Source organism: Equus asinus, chromosome X (genome assembly GCF_041296235.1).
Source record: "Equus asinus isolate D_3611 breed Donkey chromosome X, EquAss-T2T_v2, whole genome shotgun sequence".
Classification (NCBI taxonomy): domain Eukaryota; kingdom Metazoa; phylum Chordata; class Mammalia; order Perissodactyla; family Equidae; genus Equus; species Equus asinus.
Window position 1 is genome coordinate 72,221,423 of NC_091820.1, and position 10,207 is coordinate 72,231,629.

Sequence of the window (10,207 nt, forward strand, 5' to 3'; positions counted from 1 at the left end):
GAGATTTACCATTTTCATGATTAAGGCATAATATTGTTAAGATGTCGATTCTCCCCAGTTTGCTCTATAGATTCAACACAATTCCAATCACAATGTCAGCAGAGTTCTTGCAGGAATTGTTGAGTTTATTTTAAAACCCATTTGGAAATGCAAAAGATCTATAATAGCCAAAACAACTTTGATGAAAGAAGAACAAATTTGGAGTCCTAGCATACCCTAATAAACAAACACATCAATGGATAAGAATAGAAAGTTCAGAAATAGACTCACATATATATTGACAACTGATTTTTGGTAATGTACAGAAACAATTCAGTGGGGAAAGGGGAAGGGATAGTCTTTACAACAAAGTGTGCTGGAGCAATTGAGTATCCGTATTAAAAAGCTACCTTCAACACATACTTGGCATCAGATACAAAAATTAATACAAAATGGATTATACATCTGAATTTAAAACCCAAAACTATAAAACTTGTAGAAGAAAAAATAGGAGAAAATATTTGTCACTTTGGTTTAGGCAAATGTTTCTTAGATAAAACACCAAAACATGGTCTACAAAAGAAAAAAAAGATAGTTGGTCTTCATTAAAATTAAAGCTTTATGCTTTTAATAAACATTAAGGCAATTAAAAGTCACTTTTCTAAAAAATACAGTGTATTTTTTCCTTGAGGAAGATTAACCCTGAGCTAACATCTGCCACCAATCCTCTTCTTTTTGCTGAGGAAGATTGGCCTTGAGGAAGAACATCTGTGCCCATCTTCTTTTATTTTATATGCGGGATGCCTGCTACAGCATGGCTTGATAATCGGTGCATATGTCTGCACCTCGGAGCTCATCTGGTGAACCCCAGGCCGTCGAAGAGGAGCATGCAAACTTAACTGCTATGCCACCAGGCCAGCCCAAAAATATAAAGTGTACTTTTAAAAAAAATTCAAGACATAGACTGGGGGAAAATATTTAGAAAGAACATATCTAATAAAAAACTTGAATTCAGAATAAATAAAAAATCTCACATCTAAGTAATAAGAAAACAAACAGTGCAACAACAACAACAATGGGTAAAATATTTGAACAGAAACTTCACCAAAGAAAATATACAGATGGCAAATAAGTACATAAGAAGATGCCCAACCTCATTAGAATTTAGGGAACTACAAATTGAAACCCACAACGAGATAACAACATATATCACGTAGGTGGATTAAATTATAAAGACTGATCATACCAAATGCTGTCAAAGACGTGAAGAAATTGGAACTTTTACCTACTGCTTATGGGAATGTAAAGTAGTATAATCACCTTGGAAAATAGGTTGACACTTTCTTAAAAAGTTAAACATATACCTACAATATTTATCTGTGTGAAAAAAAGCATGTCTGCACCATTATGATACCAGTTCTGTTGTGTGGGCTTTTTCCCTTCCCCCATAATTCTCCCTGCCCACTTCAGATGCTAACTGCAAGTCCCAGGTTGTTACCTATGCTTCTGACTAACCAGCTATAGATGGGAGATTCCAGCAGCCTCCTCGTTGGATTCAATTAATTTACTACAGCAGCTCACAGAAATCAGAGAAACATTTTACTTACTAGATTACTAGCTTCTTATAAAAGGATATTATTTGGGAACAGCCAGATGGAAGAGATGCATAGGGCAATGTATGGGGAAAGGGAACTGAGTTCCATGCTCTCTGAGTGCACACCTCTCCTCAAATCTCCACGTGCTCACCAACCCAGAAGCTCTCCAAACTCCATCCTCTTGGGTTTTTATTGAGGCTTCATTATGCAGGCATGATTGAGTAAATCATTGGCCATTGGTCATTGAAAGCAATTTTCAGCCCCTCTGCCCTACTCAGTGGTCTGGGGGTGGGACTGAAAATTCTAACCCTCTAATCACATGGTTGGCTCCACTGGCAACCAGCCCCCATCCTTAGGTTACCTAGGGGCTTACCAAAAGCCCCCATATGAATCTCTTATAGCAAAACAATCATAAAGGTCAAAAGACACCAGCACATTACAAGAATCCCATTTAGTCATTAATAACTATCATATCATATGAAAATGTCTTTCAGAGTAAGGCTGCTCAGGTTTGCAGGCTTCTGAGGGAGAGCAGAATATAGGATCTCAAAACATGCCACTTTGGCATGTGGATTATTTTGAGTTGAAGACACTCAAGGCCCAACAGACTCAGGAAGAGCTGTTTACCTTCCTCTTAACTGCCTAAAATAACTTAGATAGAGGGCCTCCACCAGGACAGAGCTAATACCAAAGATAAATTTTTATCAGAAAGGCTTATCTTCATGGCAAGACAAACATTTGTTTACCACACATTTGTTCCTCTCATATTTCTATGAATTGTCTTCCTCCTCTATGAGGCCCCAGACCCCTACCCTTTCTCCTTAGCTCAGTATGGCATATAAGCCTTAATTGCCTTACTGTCTTTGGGTCTCATGCCTTTGGGACTCCTGTATATACAAACTTTGTTTTTCTCCTGTTAGTCTGTCTTATGTCACCTTAATTATTAGACCAGCCACAGAACCTAGAAAGGAAGGAGGACAAAGTTTTCCACCCGTACACTTCTGAAACCAGTGGACAGTTAGCTATTAATGATTATATAGGTAGTAAGTGAAGCTTTTTTCAGACAGCTATTATTTGTAGCCTTTAGTCGTTCACCCACCCACTGTTAATCGTGTTGCTTGTTTTTAAAAGGCATGTAGACAGGCAATATATTATCTGACTCCCACTAGGTTCCTTATAGATAACATCTAAGACACTAGGGTCAACTTCATAGTGGGTACTTGAGTTGTTTTTCAGGAACTAAGGATCAAACCCTGTCCAGTTCAGCCTGGGTAAGACCACCAACCCACCAACTGGGCCTGTGTGAGTGTCTTATAGGTGACCTCCTGATGTCAGGGAGCCAAAAACTCCACGCTCAGATCATTCTAATGCCACCATTTTGTATACATGCATCTTATGAAGAGCCCTGAAGCTTGACTAAACTTGCAGAGATCATCAATTACCTCGTTTCTTCTTACCTCCAATCATCTATTCCCACACTTCGGATCACCCTACCTCTCTATCCCATAAGTATCTCTAATCCCCATTTTTGAGGAGGTGGATTTGAGATTTGTTCTCCCATCTCCTTGCTTGGCTGCCTTGTCAATAAACCCTTTCTCTTCTGCACACTTGCCATCTCAGTGATCGGCATATCGTGTGGTGGGCAAAACAAACCTATCTCAGTAACACTTCCTTCAGTTTTGTCAGTTTCCAAAGCAGGAGTGTCAGCAATATACATCTTCATCCTTTCAGGCATCTGATAAAATCAAGCTAAGAGACAATGTCATCCTTTGCTCTGAGCCTCTTTTGAGGTGTCCATGTAATATTGGATTTTCCTTATTACATAATGCATTTATTCATTCTTTTACCCACAGCTGCTATTTTTCTTTCTCTTCGTATATACCAAAACATTTCTACCTTTGGAAGGGACGTTACGTTTGGCCACTATGCTGGTCTAGATCGCAGGCAGAAATACTACTCTAGCAAGTCCACTTCTATTCAGATAAGGTAAAGGTATATGAGTATAAAACTATTAGACTATTTTTACCACTATGCAATATAGATCAATTCACTGTTAATACCAATTTTAAGAGATGGAGTGAAGGCACATCCTGCCCCATCAGGCCCCAAGAAATTCGGAGATAAAGGTTAAAGACATAGTTACAATTTCTTACTTATAAACCATCCCTGTTTCTAGCCTTGTAATTGCGTTTCTGGTCCTGTGATCACTGCATCAGGTGAGGAAAAATATTGAGATAATATGGGGGAGAAGGAAAGAAAATGTATAGTCATTATACCTCTATTCTCCCTTGGCTAAAATTGCAAAGTCATACCAGTATCCTTTCGCATTACCTCTTCCCAAGATCCACAAGAAAAACAGAAAAATCTATCCAGTGGGAACGTTCCTTTAGTTCCACTCATGTTAAGTGTGAGCACATACTGATGAGGGTGTGTAAGCCAGCCCTTCATGCGTTATGGCCCCCTATTTTAGACAACTAATGGTTCAATTGCCCATTTCAATTCTCTTTCAAACTAGTACTCTGAGGAGAATATTTCTCTGCCAATTGTTGGAGATTATGGGATGTAAAGTGCATTCTTTGATTTAAAGAAGTAACAATCAAAATTGATTCCTTGATTTAAAGAAGAAGCAATCAAAATTGGTACAATATCTTGTGCTCCAGTTCTTTTACAGTATTCTATTTGCATCTACATCTTTGTTTACAGGGTAAACAAAGCCCAGTCCAGAGTCAGTATCTATTTCTGTCAGGACCCATTTTCAGCTCCCCAGGGCTAGTAGCATCAGTCTTACTTGCCAGCTATGTTCAGGGTATTCCCCCCACAGAATCTGCCACAAAGCCTTCTTCAGTCTCTGTCTCTTTTGCAAACAGACAGAACAGCTCTTATTGACATATTGTGCCTCAGAGGGTGCAAGGGGAAAATGTTTAAATTCAGCCTATTTCTGCATTGCTACAGCATCCCCACATTCTATCATCTCATGGTCCCTGGTAGCCACCTTAAGTGACCACAGAGGGATATCTGCTTACTGATTTCAATCACCTTCTGAACCTGGGAGGAGGTTCTTCTTATGGGCGTCAACATGTCCTATTTTAATGCATCCCTCAAATTGTCCATAGTGATTTCCACAAGGCTGTGTCTCATATGGGTGTCCTTTTAACAGGACAGGTTTCCATTGTCCTTCTATATGAACATATGGCCAGGCCATTCACCACTGCCTATGAGTCAGTAAAAACCCAAACATAGGGGCTTTTTCCACTGTTCAATTCTTCCATCGCTGCTAGGAAAACAGCAGGCACTTCCGCCCACTGAGCTGTCTTGTTTTTATCTTCTTTGCTCAGAGTGGAGGCCTTCCAAGCAACATATTGTCCAGTCACCATGAAACTGCTGTCTACTGTAGGCGAGGAAGACATTTCCTCTATCCAATGTGAGTTCGTCTGGCCAGAGAATGAATTAAATTCACACGAGACAGAATAGCAGGAGAAAATTAAACAAAGCTTTATAACATGTATACATGGGAGATGTCAGGCAAGCTGAGCAACTCGCCAAAATGGCTGAAGCCCCCACCCTAAATATCTAAAGACAAAGGAAGATGTTGGGGTGGGGGGAGTCAGTTACAGGAGATTATCAGAAACAGGAATAAGATCATTATGCAGGTTTAAGTCCTTGCATTCTGTACTGATAGGAGTTTCTAGAGATAAGGCCATTCTAGTTCTTCCTGGCACAGAGAGGGAGATATCTTTACAGATGGAGATTTCCTTTACAATGTAAATGTCTCTTAACAAAAGGGTAAGCAAGTTCTACTTTTCAGTTGCTTTCCTGTCTGCAAAGAAACCAGCTTCAAATAATCCTCATGCCAAAGAGACATATCTTGGCGTGGCCAAGACCGGTTCCCCACACTACAAACCAAGCAGCAACTTGTTGGTCAGTTGAGAGCTGTTTATAGAGCATTGCCCATGTGACAATAGAATCCAGTAGATCCTCATGCAGCTCCAGAGTCAGTCCTAGGAGAAAAGAAGCTTGTGAGTAGCTCCTCCTCGCATTCTCCAAATAACAAGATCCCGTAAAAGTCATTTCATATTATTATGGAATTTTTCTGAGTACTGCCATCCCCATTAGAGCATTTCTCCAACAACCACTTAGACATTGTGGTTATTTCGGGTTTCAAGATCATTTTATGTCCTTCAGCCATAAGGATAGCTTCAATTAATGCCTGCTAGCAAGGTAGTAATTGGCCCTCACATGGATGTTCTCTAGTCTAAAGTCCCAGCAGTCATCACTGGGAGGTCCTCACAGGCTTTAACCATAAGCCCCAGTCTATGTTCCCCATAGGGCTTGCACACAGAGGATTTGTCCCTAACAGCACTCCAGCTTCTGTTCCACAGCGTGTGGGCTCAGGCAATTTTACTGATTCCCATTTAGCATTTCCAGTTAATATTGCTTGAAGGGTGGATTTACATGCCTTCTGTTTTATAATATTAGGTAGGGTAAATGTTCCCCTGTATGACATAATATCCATTTCCATAAAATATTAAGGTAAAAGATTCACAAGTTTTTTACATAAAGCCTGTTTAAACATTCCAATTTTCATAATCGTATTGGTTCTTACATTTTTATGTTTTCTCAATCTAATTGTAGCCTGAGTCAGGGCTTCACCATTGGGTTTGGGTACCACAGTGCGTGGGACTCCTCTATCAAAAGACCCTGGAAACTTCTCTTCTCCTCCTTCTGACTGTTTTACCCACTATTCTGCAAAAGGCTTTGGGTCTCCAGTGAGCTGTCAAGCCAAGGGACTGTGGCCCTTTGACAATATTTAGCTTAAAATGCTTTGGGTCTCCAGTGAGCAGTCAAGCCAAAGGACCGTGGACCTTTTGTCAATATTTAGCTTAATTGATCTGCTCAACCCCTGCCACAACTGATTGTTGGTCAGGTTTCTCACTGTAATTTCTGCCTCCTATCTTTTTACATTTCTCCAACCTGGGACAAGTAGAGCAGACTTGTTTGGGGCCCTTTAATGTTGGGGGACCAGCAGAGGGTCCCTTTGGCCTACTCAACCTTTGGTAGTGCTATAATAAAAGCTTTTTATTTAACCCCATCAATTTCCATTTTATTTATCCCATTTCTTAATAATCATCTGAAGATTTCTACCCTGCTGGAATGAGTCCCATGATGCTCCTCTGTTTTTTTATTCCATTCTTATCAATATTTTTTTATTTACCTTATTCCTTAATAACCATTTAAAAATATCCATCCTGCTAAGACCAGTCTTTTGATTCTCTTCTCAGTCTTTCTTCATTCTCTTGTTAATCAACCTAATACTTTTATTTGCATCTGTAAGACCCACAGACCAACGAGGGGAAGCTGAGGCAGCAAATTCAATAAGATTTCCCAAACTCTCCATTTATTTTGTAACAATAAAGTTATATGGGGCACCCATGTGAAAAGGGCCCCCCAGGTCACTAATGGGCATATTCATCAGGTGACTATCCCAGTCATCATAAAGCCAGTCCCACATGGCTTGCATATGAAGCATATCAGCTACTTCCTCTGGAGTGTTTCACTTGGCATATGTGGGGGGGAGTTGGACAGCCCCTCTTCTAACAGCAAACAGACCTTGCAGTAGCTGTTATCCAGTTCATCAAGCTGGCTGTTCTCTCCGGAGTAACCTCCCATGGGTCTGGATCCTATATATCCATTCATGATTATTCCAAAGTGAGCTGAGGGTCCTGTAGCAACCCAAACATGCTTTTTTACTCTGTAGCATTCAAAACCAAAGACACAACCCTCAAATTATTTACTCTCGTGACCCATATCAATAGGGGTCCTTCAGGAAGCTGATGACACTGATCTACAAAATGAAACTATTCTTTCATACTATGTCCCCTAGTTTCAATAGCTTTTTGGTTTTGCCCTCACCCAACACCAACTACCTTCTTGGTGACCAGAGGTCTTAGAGGTACTTCCTACTGTCCATGTATAATTTTTCCCTTGGGCATCAGCTTTAAGGCTAGTGACAGAAGCTCAGGCAGACCAAAATCTGAGCTTGGTCTAGCATCAAGGTCTGACTTAGCACTCTCTTTTAATTTAATTTTAGCTATTATAGATAACAATACACAAAGAATTGTATATTTTGCCTTTTTCTTATTAGTTTGTATTTTCTTATGCATGCGAGGAACCACCTTCCAGGGAGTTGGATCTGTCTCTAAATTCCTTTGCTAAATTTTATCTTTAGTAACTGGTAACAGCACTGCTGCTGCCCCACACCATGGGTGACCATAAGGCCACCCAGGAATCAAAGGTTTTTTATCCCCCACCTTTTCATTCTTTCTCTTCTCAAACCACATGTTTCCATGAGCCAGGGCCAGTCAGCAAATATCACTTCACTGACACCAACTGTAATGGAAAACCTCAGTCCTCCCACCTGTGTTTCTCCTGCATTTTTACACTACTACCACACTCACAACACTTCTGACAATTCTGGTCACCAGATGTATGGGATTTTTTCCCATACCAAGCAATTCTCTGTAATACCAACTGGGTATTCTACAATTTAACTCATTCATGACACTGTATACCTGGAGATAGTGTCAGGTCCCACAGGTTAGGGGCTCAGTCTCACGAGTCATTTACAAGCAAAGGAGAGAGGCCTCAGAAGAAAACAACCCTGCAGATACCTTGAGATCAGACTTTTAGCTTCAAAAATTGTGAGAAAATGAATTTCTCTTGTTTACACCAGCCAGTCTGTAGTAGCTTGTTACAGAAACCCTAGCAAACTAATACACCAGGTAAATTGATAAACTGTCATATATCCATGATAGATACTATTGTACAAAAGAATGACCTATTGATATATACCACAACATAAATGAACCTCGAAATAATCATGTTGAGTAAAAGAAGCCAATCATAAAAGTATACCCGCTCTATAATTCCATTTATATGAAGGTATAGAAAATGCAATTTTATCTATAATGACAGAAAGCATATTAGTGCCTGCCTAGGGATGAGGGGAATGGTCAAGGAGGGATGAGAAGGAAATATTACAAAAATGCAAGAAGAAATCTGTGGAAGTAATCAATATACTTACTATCTTGATTTTGGTGATAGTTGCGAGGATGTAAATCTAAGTCAAAACTTATCAAATTGTGCATTTGATACATATGTACAGCTTATAGTATGTCAACTGTATCTCAATAATGCCATTTGAAAATCACTTAATTATGAATGTTAACGCAATATTAAAACAAGATAATTGCATAAAGATTTTCTGCAGGAATACTTTGGGTTGGGTAATAAAAGAAGGCCTCACTGTGGCTTTTACTTTGAGACCTAAATGGTCAAAATAAGTCAGCTATAAGTAGATTGGGAGATGTCACTTTCCAGACAGAGGTATAGCTATTTTAAAGGTCTTAGACAGAACCACCTGTTGTGGTTGAAGAACACAAAAATGTGAGCATAGCTGGACCACATCAAGAAGGAGAGTGATAGTGTATGTTTAGAAAGGTACTGGTAAGATCTTATGAAGGGTATTGTAGGGGCCAGCCCTATGGCTGAGTGGTTAAGTTCGTGTGCTCTGCTTTGGCAGCCCAGGGTTTCTCCAGTTCAGATCCTGGGTGTGGACATGGCACCGCTCATCCAGCCATGCTGAGGTGGCATCCCACACAGCACAACCAGATACACTCACAACTGGAATTATACATTTATGTACTGGGGGACTTTGGGGAGAAGAAGAAGGAAAAAAAAAAGATTGGCAATAGCTGTTAGCTCAGGTGTCAATAAAAAAAAACAAAAAAAGGACATCGTAGGCCAAGGAAGGAGTTGTTTCACCCTTCCCCAAGTGCAATGGGAAGATGTTGGCTGGTTTAAAATAATTAATTGACATGTGATTCTTTTTTTATGAACCTCTATAATTATTGGTTTGTTAGTATCATCTAGGACTCCGATGTTCAGTATTTCTCCTGAAATTATACATAAACAATTCAAATGGATAGAAACCAGGTCAAAATTTATATAACAAAACAGCACTACATCACAAAAAACATGTACAATTACAAGAAGGCTATTTTAAAACACTGGTACTTAAAGAGAATGATAATCTTAAAACCCACAAAATTGACAAACCTTTTCCTAAACTGTTAAGCAGATAAACATATAATCTTAATAAATGGTAGTTGTAGTTTTGTAAAGAAAAATTGAATTTGAACAAATTAGATAATTGGCACTGAGATGCAAAGTTTAAGCTTCTGATTTCCTCATGTCTATTTAACTTATAAAGGGATAAATCACAATATAGGAAAATATGCCCTATTTTAAGTGTGGCATTATAATTGTAAAAGTCAGTCTAATTAATTAAAAAAACTTAATTGTAATGGAGAATCTCAAGTTTTCTCAGCAGTCCATATTTAGATAAATGAGAAAAGACATTTACAGCCAGCAGTTTTATAGAAACTTTCTAGGGATTGACGTCAACAAAAATTTTAATATGGCAGTCTTGTATTTATGCCCAAGCTTTCAAAGATACATTTTCAGGTCTTCTTTAATGTGGAAACTGCAAATATAACTGTCACTACATGTGGCATAGAACATACTTTTCTATTATTTCTTCAAAGTATACTTTTAAAATCTTTGATTCTAATAAT